Source organism: Lissotriton vulgaris, chromosome 12, assembly GCF_964263255.1.
Source record: "Lissotriton vulgaris chromosome 12, aLisVul1.2, whole genome shotgun sequence".
Lineage (NCBI taxonomy): Eukaryota > Metazoa > Chordata > Amphibia > Caudata > Salamandridae > Lissotriton > Lissotriton vulgaris.
In genome coordinates this window covers 784,155,858-784,169,975 of record NC_141700.1, presented here as the reverse complement: position 1 = coordinate 784,169,975, position 14,118 = coordinate 784,155,858, and positions in this window count along the sequence as shown.

The following is a 14,118-nucleotide window of genomic DNA, read 5'->3' as shown; positions in this document are numbered from 1 at the left end:
GAGGAGGAGGCAAGGCATAATTCTGCGCACAGGCACCTCCTCCTCCTCCACTCCTCCTAAAAAGTTTGTTTAGGTTGTCACCTCACCGGTCAATCAGGCTTGCTGCTGGCGCTACGAGTCACACAACACCTCGTGACTTCTCTCTCAAGTGAGAGTGACTGACGCTGTGACAAAACCGGCCCCCTGATACAAAACCGGCCCCCACCCCCTCCAGCCTACCGGGGGATTGCCCGGTGCCCGAAAGCACCAGTCCGGCCCTGCAGGCGGAGGTGGGTCGGGAGGGAGTTCCAAGTCTTGGCGGCAAGGTAGGAGAAGACTACCTTCCCCCTGTGGTGGCTCTTCGGATGCGGGGGACGGCGGCGAGGGCGTGGCCGGTCGATCGAAGCTGACGTTTGGGAGCGTAGAAGTTGGGGCGGCTGTTGAGGTATCCTGGGCCTTGGTTGTGCAGGGCTTTGTGTGCGTGGGTGAGGAGACGGAAGGTGATTCTCTTGTTGACCGGGAGCCAGTGCAGGTCTCTCAGGTGTCCGGAGATGTGGTTGCACCGGGGGATGTCCAGGATGAGTCGTGCTGAGGCGTTCTGGATCCGCTGGAGTCTCTTCTGGAGTTTGGCGGTGGTTCCGGCGTAGAGGGAGTTGCCGTAGTCCAGTCGGCTGGTGACGAGGGCCTGGGTGACCGTCTTCCTGGTCTCGGTGGGGATCCACCGGAAGATCTTGCGTAGCATGCGTAGGATGTTGAAGCACGACGAGGAGACGGCGTTGACTTGTCTGGTCATGGAGAGGGTGGAGTCCAGGATGAAGCCCAGGTTGCGTGCGTGGTCTGTTGATTTGGGTGCGCTGCCTAGGGCGGGGGGCCACCAGGAGTCGTCCCAGGCAGAGGGTGAGAATCCCAGGATGAGGACTTCCGTCTTGTCCGAGTTCAGTTTCAGGCGGCTGTTCTTCATCCATTTGGCTACCTCTTTCATCCCTTCGTGTAGGTTGGCTCTGGCGGTGGCGGGGTCGTTGGTGAGGGAGAGGATCAGCTGGGTGTCGTCGGCGTAGGAGATGATGTTGAGGTTGTGCTGGCGTGCGATGGCTGCGAGGGGACTCATGTAGATGTTGAAGAGGGTTGGGCTGAGCGAGGAGCCTTGGGGAACACCGCAGATGACTTCGGTGGCTTCTGATCTGAACGGGGGGAGGCGGACTCTCTGTGTCCTTCCGGCGAGGAAGGAGGTGATCCACTCCAGTGCCTTCTCCTGGATTCCGACGTTGCTGAGGAGCTGTACTAGGGTACGGTGGCAGACAGTGTCGAAGGCCTCGGAGAGGTCTAGGAGGATGAGGGCCGCTGTTTCTCCGTTGTCGAGCAGGGCTCGGATGTCATCGGTTGCTGCGATCAGGGCGGTCTCGGTGCTGTGGTTGGCCTGGAAGCCAGACTGCGAGAGGTCGAGGGATCCGTTCGTCTCGAGGAAGGCGGCCAGCTGCTTGTTGACGGTCTTCTCGATGACTTTTGCGGGAAACGGGAGCAGCGAGATGGGTCGGTAGTTCTTGAGGTCGGTGGGGTCGGCTGATGGCTTCTTTAGTAGGGCGCTGAGTTCGGCGTGCTTCCAGCTCTCCGGGAAGGTAGCGGTGTTGAAGGAGGTGTTGATGATGTCCCGCAGGTGGGGTGCGATGACAGCGTCGGCCTTTTTGAAGACGTGGTGGGGGCAAGGGTCGGTCGGAGATCCGGAGTGGATGGAGTTCATCGTGCGGATGGTGTCTTCGGTGCTGATCGGGGTCCAGGCGCGGAGGGTGGTGGTGGGGGGCGGTGGTTCAGTCGTGGCGTGCGTCGGTTGAGTGCTGAAGCTGTTGTGTATGTCCGCGATCTTGTTGTGGAAGTAGGAGGCGAGGGAGTTGCAGAGGTCTTGCGAAGGGGTGATGTCGTTGTTTTCGGCGTTGGGGTTGGAGAGCTCTTTAACGATGTTGAAGAGTTCCTTGCTGTTGTGTGCGTTGTTGTCCAGTTGTTCCTTGAATGCAGTTTTCTTGGTGGTGTGGATCAGTTGGTGGTGTTTTCGGGTGGCGAGCTTGAGGGCAGTCATGTTGTCCGGTGTTGGGTCTCTGCGCCAGGCTTTCTCAAGGGCTCTGCAGTCCTTCTTGGAGCTCTTGAGTTCGTCTGTGAACCATGGGGCTTTCTTGCTGCCTGGTCTGCTAGGTGGGGTCCTCAGAGGGGCGAGGTCGTCTGCGCAGTCGCTGATGCACTTCGTGAGGTTGGTGGCCGCTTGGCTGGGGTTCGTTGCGCTGGTGGGTGGGTTTTTGCTCAGGGAAGTCGCGAGCTGGTCGGCTGTGATCTTGTTCCAGCTTCTGCGTGCAACCTGTTGCTGTTGGTGGTGGATCGTGGTCCTTTTGAAGCTGAAGTGGACGCAGCTGTGGTCCGTCCAGTGGAGTCCGGTGGCGTGGCTGAAGGCGATGTCCTTGCTGGATGAGAAGACGGGGTCGAGTGTGTGTCCGGCGTCGTGGGTGGGGGTGGTCACCAGTTGCTTGAGTCTGAGGTTAGCGAGGTTGTCCAGCAGGGTGGTGGTGTTGCGGTCGTTGTTGTTCTCCAGGTGGAAGTTGAGGTCCCCAAGGAGGATGCAGTCAGCGGAGGGGAGGGCCTGCGGGCTGACGAAGTCGGCGATGTCCTCGCTGAATTGTGTGCGTGGTCCCGGGGGTCTGTAGATGAGGGTGCCTCTGAGGGTGGTCTTGGGGTTGATGTGGATCTGGAAGTGCAGGTGCTCGGCGGGTGCGAGGGTGTCGTCGGTGTTGGTTGAGATGCGGATGGAGATCCTGTGGACGATGGCGATGCCTCCTCCTGTCTGGTTGACACGGTCCCTCCGGATGATCTTGTAGCCGTCCGGGATGGCAATGTCGGGCGCTGAGGAGGCGTTCATCCAGGTTTCCTGTGAAGAAGGCGACGTCTGGGGCTGTGGTGTTGAGCAGGTTCCAGAGCTCGACGGCGTGTCTGTGGACGGAGCGGGTGTTGCTCGTCGAGGTCTTGGGCACTGCTGGAGTGGTGCAGGTCCGGATGCAGGTGAACTTCCAGGAGTTGCAGCAGAAGGGTCCGTGGGTGCGTCTCGGGGTGGCTCGGTAGCAACCCGGGACTCGGCCGGCGTTGAGTGCGTAGAGTTCGGTGGCGCTGTAGGTCCGGCGGGTGGGCTGGTGTCTGCGGGGGCCAGGGGTCCTGGCACTGGGCGCGGTCCAGGCGCGGACGGCGCAGACGGGCTTACCTTTGGCGCACCTTCGGCGCTCAATCGGTGCTCCCGCTGCGCACGTCCGCTGCGCGGTCGCTCTGGGGGCGTCATAAGAGAGGAGCCGGGAGGGCGGGTCAGCTGGGTGGCGGGAGCGGGGCGGCCAATGGGCAGGGGGGGGCGGAGTCGGCGGGGGTCAGTGGCGGGAAGGGGCTCTCAGGGCGGCTCTGCGGCGGCTGGTTCGGCGGAGGAGACCCACGGAAGGGGGAAGGTAGCAGAGGGGGGAAGGGGTGCACAGGGCAGCAGGAAGGGAGAAGGAGACAGGGGACGAAGTCACAGCAGAGGGGAAAGAAAAATAAAACAAAATAGGCAGCAGCGGGGGCAGCAGGAGGGGGGAGAATGCAAAAGGCAGCTGGGCTGGGCGGAGCTAGTCTCAGGCAGGCAGCTGGCAGCAACGAGGCCTCGGAACAAGGCTCAGGCGGCGGCCGGCAGGAGCAGCGGAGTGGGGGCGACCTCGCCTTGGAGAAGGCTCAGCGGTCGCTTTGAGTAGCACACGAGCAGCAGCTTGATTTATGTGTAGGTGAGGACAGGGATCCGCTTGTAGATGCCGCTCCGTAATGGATCTGCCCGACGCGTTTCGAAGCTCCATATGCTTCTCTTCAGGAGCTTTAACGGAAGCGGCGTGCGCAACCGCTAACCCACTTCTCCATTTTCCATATGACACACCCACCAATGGGAGGCTCAAATGAGACTGTGTATTATGGGAAGTGTGGTGCGGAGGCACACAATCAAGTCCTGTATGGACCCCGCAAGTTGGCCCGTCCTCGATTCCATGTACGGCTGCTGCTTCACTGCCATGACCCCCAAGGATAACGGGGTGGTGCAAACTCTGCGGCTGGATGGCCGCATATAAATTGTCGCTCCAAGGTTGCCCACCTTTGAGTAGCACACGAGCAGCAGCTTGATTTATGTGTAGGTGAGGATGGGGATCCGCTTGTAGATGCCGCTCCGTAATGGATCTGCCCGACGCGTTTCGAAGCTCCATATGCTTCTCTTCAGGGGCTTTAACGGAAGCACCACACTTCCCATAATACACAGTCTCATTTGAGCCTCCCATTGGTGGGTGTGTCATATGGAAAATGGAGAAGTGGGTTAGCGGTTGCGCACGCCGCTTCCGTTAAAGCCCTCCCACAAAGCTTCAAGAGCCAGAGCGCACACAGGAGAGGTGAGGATCACCAAACACCACGGCAAGCAACTGAACATAGAAGGAGACAGTCAGAACGACACCAACAAGAATACCCATGAATCTCTGTCCTCAGACGCTGCCATCTGCATATCAGAGCAACCAAACGCTTCATGCTCCCAGACCACATCGAAAGCAGCTCCAAAGAAATCTTTACCTAGTGAAAGACCACCTCTCTGGCAGCAAGGTCCACCAGCGGAGCTCCCACTCAGGACCTCCTCAGCAAGCTGTCCCTACTGCTCGGCAACAAGATCACCGGCATCTACAACAACTTTGAACCTCAAACGGACCCTTCCACTGTTGCAGCCCTCTTGCCCATCTCTGCCAACACCAAAGGGGCACCTTGACCACCCAGCCCACCGTCGGCACTCATGAAACTCCAACCACCATGCAGGCTATTCACTCTGGAGCACCTTCGGCACCTTACAGCCCAGTTCTTCATGGTCTTGGTCTGCCTGAGGTACAGGTGATCCCTTCCAGTAGCCGCAATGGCGTCGACACCTAAAGCGCCTAAACATACAGTGCCTCCCGGAAGGAGCACCAAGGGAGGAAATGGCCCAAAGGCAAAAAAAACCTACAACAATGTTAGAGTGGTTCCACAAGGGGGGGATGAAGAGAATCCAGGAGACTGGAGAAGGCGATGAAGAACACGGCGGAAAACACAGGTCAAGGAACACCAGTTTCCAGTAATGGGTAGGAGCGAGGAGCACACTAACTGAAGAGAAGAAGTGTTGTGACAGAAGCAGGAAGAGGAATCTATATATACCTGAAAATAGGAAATTACGTCATCAACATGGTGTTGCCATAACAGTTTGGAAACATCTCCTAAGAAACAAATGGAGCTGCCATATTGGATTGGGGTCAATTTATACCAATGAATCCTTCCCAGAGGATTTTGGTGCAGTTCTTCAAGGAAGAAGGAGACACTGATAGCAACCTGCAGCAGGCCCCCAGGGAGAGGACCACAAGAGACCGCACCGGCAGGCCAGCCACCTTCCAGTGAGGCTGTTGGGAGTGCAAAAAGGCCTGCCGGCATGTCCCCTGCCCTGCTGGCTGCTGTGTAATGTACATAACTCTCCTGAGCTGGACGCAGCTGAAACTGTTGTGTTAGGCGCAGGCTACAATGTGGCCTGTGGTACAACATGTGATGGGGTGGGGAGAGGCAACAGTAAGAAGGAAAGGGGTAGAGGGTAGGGATTGGAAAGCGAAAGAGGGATAAAGAGAAAACCTGGTGAGAGAGTAGGGGGTAGGCAACGAAAAGCGAAATAAAGAGAGGAAAAGGGATATCTTGGTGAGTGAGGCATGGTTGAGGAGTCATAAAGCTTCCATTTCTCTGCCGGAAGAGAGGGGGCAGGAGATAAAGAATGGGTTGGGGGGGAGGGTAGAGAGAGACACCAAAAGGGGTCATGAGAGGGAGAAGGACAAAAAGAGTCCTCAGTGAGGTCAGTGAAAGAAGAGATAGAGGGAGACATCTCAAGATGATGTCGTTGAAATGGCTTTCCATTTATCCATTCATTCATTCAGAGATAAATTATAGATATGCCAGCACAGTAGCCTTGCCCCAGCACTTACTGCACTCCTGGACAGACCATGGAGAGCGACTCTTCAGATGGTTTTCCAAGCAGCGGAAGATACTTGGGCCTCCTCCAGACGCAGACTTACACCACATACGTATTGTGTATTGTCAGTCAATGATCAATTCCTTTATTTGATTATTAATAAATAATCATAAAAGTACGTTAACAGGAACAAATATAAATGTCTATTAAATCTAGTTGGAAAAAAAAGAAAACAGTTGAAATTTAAAAAACTCACAATTTGCGGTAATGCACTTCAGACTTTAGAATATATCCAACATAAAAAGCACATTGTAGGGGTGGTTAGTATTCACAAAAAGCAAAGTGCAGGTTTACATTAAAAAAAATATTTAAAAAGCAACATGTAAAAGGTTTATAAAATGTGCAAAACAATACAAAGTGCAACAAAGTCTGCATAGAGGATTCCTCACATGAACAGGTCAGGGTGGTAGCAGCTTCGTACTGTCCCAGGAGAAAGCTGAGATTGCTGCAAACTTCATTTTGTTAAATAGTTTTGGCCTATCCTATCCATTAATTATGTACTAAAAGATCACAGATTCAGGCCCCCAAACCTTCATCACGGCATTCTAATTACTGCGGACTCTGCTCTTGTAACCAATATGGATTCGCTAAGAGACTTTTTTGCAAACAGACCATGGACCTTCATGCTTAATGACATGGACAGCTCAACTTATCGCCATTCCATAGAACTATCCTCTCTAAAGCGACACAAATCCGTTTGCTCCATCCTAAGCTCCCCTTCGACCTCTATGCTCCAGAAGTCCTGATGATGAACCCATATTATACTACAGGGTCGAAACATTGTAGACATAAAATACAGACCCTACATTTAATTTTTCTCAGTGAAATCAAACGGGCCGTGTTCTTGTTTGCTTAATGCACTCACTGACCACCTTATTCACACGTGTATCACACTAAAGAGAGCACGAAGACCGTTTTTATCACTGGCACCAGTCTTTCATTATTATTTGTATTTTTTTTTAATAAATAAGAAATTGACTACTATCCGTATGGTATGTATATAACCGGGACCACTCTTTTCAGAAATTTTCATGGTGGCTTTCAAAGCATATGTCATGGTGAATGTCTATGGTTGCAAGCACTCTCACACAAATATAGTCCTATCTACAGTGCTGGGCAAATCAATCTTCTTTGATAAGGATTTCTCCCATGCTCGATACACAGTTGATTCTAGCCAACACGTTTCGTCTAGTTACATAAGGTCTTGGCTTCTTCAGAGCTAGACGAGATCAACATAAGTAGCTATCACTCTGATTGACATAGTGTAATTGTGTGTCCCAGTGTGCACTAAATCATTCATTGTAAAGTATTCCACCATCAGCTAATGTCAGTGACACCCTGCAGGACTTCAAAGAAATTGTATCGATGACGCCAAAATTTGGATAAAATAGAAGCCTGTGTTTAAGAAGAACACTTCCTCTACCTTAGATATGAAAGGTGGTCAATGATCAGTTATGTGAAAGAAACAGGACATACAAGGACCTTAAAACATTGCTCACCACCTCTGCAAGTGCAAAGTAGAACCAATTATAAAGCATGGTGACTTATTCTTCGCTAATCCACAAAGAATGTTTTTTTATCATGAGTACATAAAGTTCCTGTGGCGATTTATGTCTCCTAGCTCTAACTGGGCGAGTAGATAAAGGACAAATTTAATTAATTCAGGGAATATTGCATTAAGCAGTCCCACCACTGAGCTACTAAAATGAACTGAAATGTGTTAAACAGAAAGTATATTACTTCAGGAGTCTGGGCACACGTGTGTGTATTGGCGTTATAATCAATGGAGACTCAAATGCCTGGATAGTTGCAGCATAATTTGAATATATGTAATTGTGAAGGTTAAGGAGGGAACTGAGGTTAGCTAAGGAGACTCATCGCATTGATAGTATCCATCAAGGTGGTGTTTTGAATTACCGCTCGACGTTGTACGCGCTCTCCATCACGTGTACAGTTGGTAAAACCGTGTCTTTAGCTGGTCTTGGTAAACATTGCAGTTAGTGATTGCATACAGGTGTGACCACTTTATCTAAAAAGGAATATATTAAGAATAATGACAATAAAATTGCATGAGGGGGTTTACTAAGTAGTACTTTATAACCCAGCACTTTACAACTGCCTGGTGGTAGGACCCCCTCCCCTACCCCCCTCAACCAACTCACCTCAGTCTCTAATAAATAAATGTACCTGATCTCGCCGCCGTTTCTCCATCGCCGTGTCTCTCCCACGTCGAGTGAGCCTCTTCTGGTGACTGGGAAGCACCCAGGCTCTCCACATCCAATCACAACGCTGCAATACAGTGTTGTGATTGCTAAGCACCCAGAGGATAGAGGCCCCCCAGATCTTGGCCTCCCCCCTCCTTGTGGCCTCCTTGCCTGGGTCCCCCCCGAGCCCCCAAAAACAATATTAAGAGCCTTGGAGTGTGGCTGGACAGATCTCTGTCCTTCAACGTTCAAGCCACAAAACTATCAGCCACCTGTTTTGGCATCATGAGGATGTTAAATAAAATCTTCCCCCTCCTTCCCATGGAAGCCAAACAGGTGGCCATACAAGGTCTCATACACTCACGCCTCGATTTCAACAATGTGCTCTATCTCGGCGCCCCAGAGTACACTCTGCGCAGACTGCAGATAGTGCAGAACTGCGCAGCGCGCTTACTGCTCAAGGTCCCTCGCAGACAATCAGTGAGGGCCGGACTGGCCAGCCTTCACTGGCTACCGGTTCGGCAGAGAGTTCTGTTTAAAGCAATGTGCATAGCCCGTGACTTAGTTACTCACTACATTCCCAACCGAAGCCTTCGCTCCAGCCAGACCTTTTTAGCAGTGGCGCCAAGAATAAAAAGATCCAGATCAGGCTGAAGGACGTTCGCCTACAATGCTTCCAGAACCTGGAACACTCTGCCACTACATCTCAGAGCCAATCCAAACCTCACTGTGTTTCGTAAACAATTAAAGACCTTCCTGTTTAACTCCCCCCACTAACCCCTAGCTTCCTCCTCATCTGCTCTTCGGTAGGTTCTGGTTACCCTAGCGCTTGGACGCCTCCGGGTAGCAAATCGCGCTCTACAAGTTTACAAGTTTACTCCTCTGAGCCAATCTGCATGCTGCAATGCAGCATTCAGATTAGTCTGAGAGTTGTGGTTCAGCAGTCAACCAGGGACTGTGGGCCTGGGCATTTTCTCCGTGCACAGCCTGCATGGAGAACAAGCGAAGTTGCAGAGTACACGACTACTCCTCCTCCCTGACGTCAGGGGAGCCAAGCCCCGCCCCAGCCTGACCATATAAAAAAATAAAAATGATAACTTCAGTCATTATAATTTTATTTTTTCGTTTACACTGCCCCGTGAGCAGTGGGGCAACGCTCAGAGGAGGGTGGCCCCACTGCTCACGGAGGAGTAGTTTCAGTGGCTGCTCCTCCTACTTAGTGGAGGGGCAGCTACTGAAACTACCCCACGTGATCCTAGGGGTGGGGCTGCTTCCAGATGAGTATGGGTAGGCCGAGGGTGGGAATGAGAGGACTAACACATGCACTCCAAGGAGTGCTGCAAGTAAAAGAAACACCGGGGCATATTAATAAGGAACAGGGAAAAGTAATGCTAAGGGCGCTTAGTGTTATTTTTTTAACGCCCGCTATCGCTGGATAATATCGCCTGGTTATCGCGTTATTAACAACGCTAACCGCCTAGGCGATAGAAAATGCAGCGATAGCGTCATTTTGAGAGGTTATCGCTGGTAATGCTCCGATAAAACTACAAAGATAGGGATATCCTTGTTGATCGCCCATGGTGGACGTAGCCATGTAATCCACCTCCCATTGGATTACATGGCTAAGTCTGAAAATTAGCAGACGTAAAAAAGCAGCGTTAACCGTGGTTAGCGCTGCTTTTTTTTGCCTCTAACAGGGTTAGCGTGAAGCTTGATAATAGTAGAAATGGCCCTAGCGACATCTCTCCTAATATTTTGCTCTGGAACGCCCACTTTGCATCTCATTAGAGACGCAAAGGGAAGCGTAGTGAAAAAGGGTGCTAACATGCCTTTTTGCATGTGAGCACCCTGTTGTTGATAGCGCAATATTTTTATCTCTGCTTCTTTGGCTTTTAATGCCAAGAAAGCGGAGATAAAGGCCTTGGTAATATGCCCCATAGTTCTAAGAATGAGCAGTGGAAGGATACAAGTCATCCAATCGAAAGAATAGTAAAGAATCTGGGGGGACAAACACAGGGGAAGGAAAGAAATGGAATAAAAAGGAAGAAATTCAACAACCAGATGAAATGCGGTCTGTAATCGAGATCTAAAAAAGACCGCCATGTTACAACTTGAAATGGACGGACACCTCTCTCTTGCAGGCCACACTTTGACCACAACAGTAAAACAATCTACCACAGAAGCACTGCGAAGGGCACACAGATGACAGACATCCTGTCTTTTGCAACACCCTAAGATGTGACTCAAATTCATACTTGTAGTCCCGCACTTCAATTGGATAAACAAACACAGTCTATAAGCAAAAGATTGAAAAGCTAAATATATATATATATATATATATATATATATATATATATATATATATATATATATATATATATATATATATATAAATGTCTTTTTTTCCAGTCCTTGGGTGTCTGTCGTTTCCTCAGTTATGGGGCCCCACCTGCCCAGAGATGGAAGGAGCAGGGGCCACTGCTTCCGTGACTGTAACTTGTGTCTCGAGTGACGCCCTGCCCCGCCCCCGGCTTTGGAAACACTTGGGTTTCTTTTATTACGAGCAGGTAGAGAGTGTTGTGCAAACCTGGACCGGGAGAGAGGATAAAGGCACCGGCGCTGGCTCCGAGGAGAACCGGACCAGGGCCTGGCGAGAGGCCGACTAACAGGTACAGCGGCACCGCCTCACCTGAACTTCCTTGGCACAAGATTTTGGCAAGAGAGGAGACGGGCGAGAGAACTCAGTCTTTATGCCAAGAGGCCCTTCTGGTTCCTCTCGCCTCCACTGAGTTACCATTGAGGTGGGGGAAGGGAAGTTGAAGGCGTAATGTGCCGTGTGTGAGGGGAGTAGGAGGCGTAAAGTGTGTGTGGGGAAGGGTGGGTTGGAATAGGAGGTATAAAGTGTGCGTGTGTGAAAATAAGAGGCGTAAAGCGGGGGGGGTACAAGGCGTACATTGTGAGGGAGGCGCAGAAGGAATATTTAACCTCAGCTCAAACGATTTTACCTACCGAGAATTTACGGGGCAGAGGAGTAGCTTGCGCAATGAAGTTTGGGATCGAGGCTTTTCCTGAAATTCATAGGGCGTATCCACCTGAAACTAGCATTGGCACATCCAATTAGCCTCGCCTTTTTAGACCTTTTGGTTTGCCGATACTTGTTCCCGCTATAGTGCATCATCGGAGTAATGCTGGGCTTCTACTGGTACCTGCGTAATTCCCTAACATACATTCTAATTGACCCGTGTCAGACGGGAGACTCCGAGTGTTTTAAAGCAAAAATTGTTTTTATTTTAGCTATCTCCATACCTGTGCTTCAATATAACAAAAAGGAAAATGCATTCCTCTTATTTTTTATTTTCTTAAAAACCTCACACTTTTTCAAGTTTTAAACTGTTGGTATATATGTCCTATGTGCCTGAGTACTTGATGACGTATGCGTGTGCATGCGTAACCAACCATACACACACCCTTTTTTTGTTTTTATGTATCAATCCTATCTTGCGGGCGCCACGTGATAAAATAAATGAAATGCGCTTGAGCCAAAGCGCCTCTAGGACAGTCCAGTAGCAAATAGCAGCTACTGAGGCCTCCCCCAAAAAGTACAACAAAATAAAATGATCGAAAGGGCTGTGAGTGGTGGGGAGCAATGGAGGAGAAGGGAGGGGGAAGCAATGGAAGTGGTGAGCGGCAAAGTACCAATGGGTGAGGGTGGGGAGCAATGGAGGAGCAGGGAGTGGGAAGCAATGGAGGAGCAGGGAGTGGGAAGCAATGGATGAGGTAAGCGGGAAGGGACCAATGGGTGAGGGTGGGGAGCAATGGAGGAACAGGGTTGGGGAGCAATGGAAGAGGTGAGCTGCAAGATACCAACGGAGGTGCTTGAGGCTGGGCCTGGAGGGGGCGGGGTTAAAATAAAAATATATATATATATATCCTGGACTTCATCGAAAGCTATCCCTACTGCTCGGCAACAAGATCACCGGCATCTGCAACAACTTGGAACCTCAAACAGAACCTTCCACCCTCGCAGCCCTCTTGCCCATCTCTGCCAACACCCAGAGGAGCACCGTGACCACCCAGCCCACCGTCGGCACTCATTAAACTCCAACCACCATGCAGGCTAATGACTCTGGAGCACCTCTGGAACCTTACAGCCCAGTTCTTCATGGTGATGGTCTGTCAGAGGTACAGGTGGTCCCTTCCAGTAGCCGCAATGCCGCCGACACCGAAAGCACCTAAACATATAGTGCCTCCCGGAAGGAGCCACAAGGGAGGAAGAGGTCCGAAGGCACCTCCAACAATGTTGGCGTGGCTCCATGATGCAAGGCAGATACGACGAGCCCAGGAGACTGACTGGTGTAGGCGATGAAGAACACTGTAGAAACCACAGGTGGAGGAACGCGAGAATCCAGTAGGAGGCAGGAGTGAGGAACTCACTAACTGAAGAGAAGTAATGCGATGCAAGCCAGAAGAGGAAACTGGCTCCTTACATACACCCGAAAATAGGAAACCATCTCCCAAACATGCTGTTGCCATAACAGTTGGGGAACATCTCATAAGAAATAAATAGAAGAGCTGCCATATTGGATTGGGCTCAATTTATACCCATGAAACCTTCCTAGAGGATCCTGGTGCAGTTCTTCCAGGAAGGAGGAGGCCCCTATGGCATCTTCCAGCAGGCCCCCCAGGGAGAGGACCACAAGAGACCGCACCGGCAAGCCAGGCCACTTATGGTAAGGCCGATGGGAGTGCGCGGAGGCCTGCCGGCGTGTCCACTGCGCTTCTGGCTGCTGTGCAGTGCTCCCCACTCTCCTGAGTGGGAGGCTGCAGAAACTGTTGAGTGGGGTGCAGGTTGCAATATGGCCTTTGGTACAACATGTGATGGGGTGAGAGAGGCCACAGTAAGAAGGAAAGGGGTAGGGAAAGGAAAGCGAGAGAGGGAGAAAGGGAGAACCAGGTGAGCGAGTAGAGGGTCGGCAAAGAAAAGAGAAATAAAGAGCATACAAGGATGTCTTGGTGTGTGAGACATGCTTGAGGAGTCACAAAGCTTCCATTCTTCTGCAGGAAAAGAGGGGACAGGACGTAATGTAAGTGTGTGGCCGGGCCCAGTGCGCACTAAATCACTCATTGTACTCTTCCCACATTGGTTAATGGCATTGACACCCTGCAGGGCTTCAAACAGATTGTATCGATGACGCCAAAATGTGGATAAAATAGTGCCCAATGTTTAAGAACAACACTACCTCTACCTTAGACAGGAAAAGGTGGTCACTGATCAGTCATGTGAAAGAAACAGGACATACAAGCACCTTAAAATATTGGTCACTACCCGTGAAGTGCGAAGTAAACCCTATTATAAAACACGGTGACCTATTCACTAATGCACAAACAATGTTTTTTTAAGAGCACGTAAAATTCCTGCTGAGATTTATGTCTTGTAGTTGTAACTGGGCTAAAAGAGAAATGAAAAATAAAAATTAATTCAGGGAATGTTTCATTAAGCAGTCCCACCACTAAGCTACTAAAATGAACTGAAATGTATTAAACAGAAAGTCTATTACTTCATGAGTCTGGGCACGCGTGTGTGTATTGGCGTTATAATCCATGGAGACTCGAAAGCCTGGAGAGTTGCAGTGTATCTGAATATATGTAATTGTGAAGGTTAAGGAGGGAACTCAGGTTAGCTAAGGAGATTCCTCGTATTCTCAGTATCCATCGATGTGGTGGTTTAGATTATCGCCCGACGTTGTAAGCGCTCTCCATCACCTGTACAGTTGGTAACACTGTCTCTTTAGCTGGTCTTGGTAAACATTGCAGTTAGTGATTGCATACAGGTTTGACCACTTTATCTAAAAAGGAATATATTCAGAATAATGACCC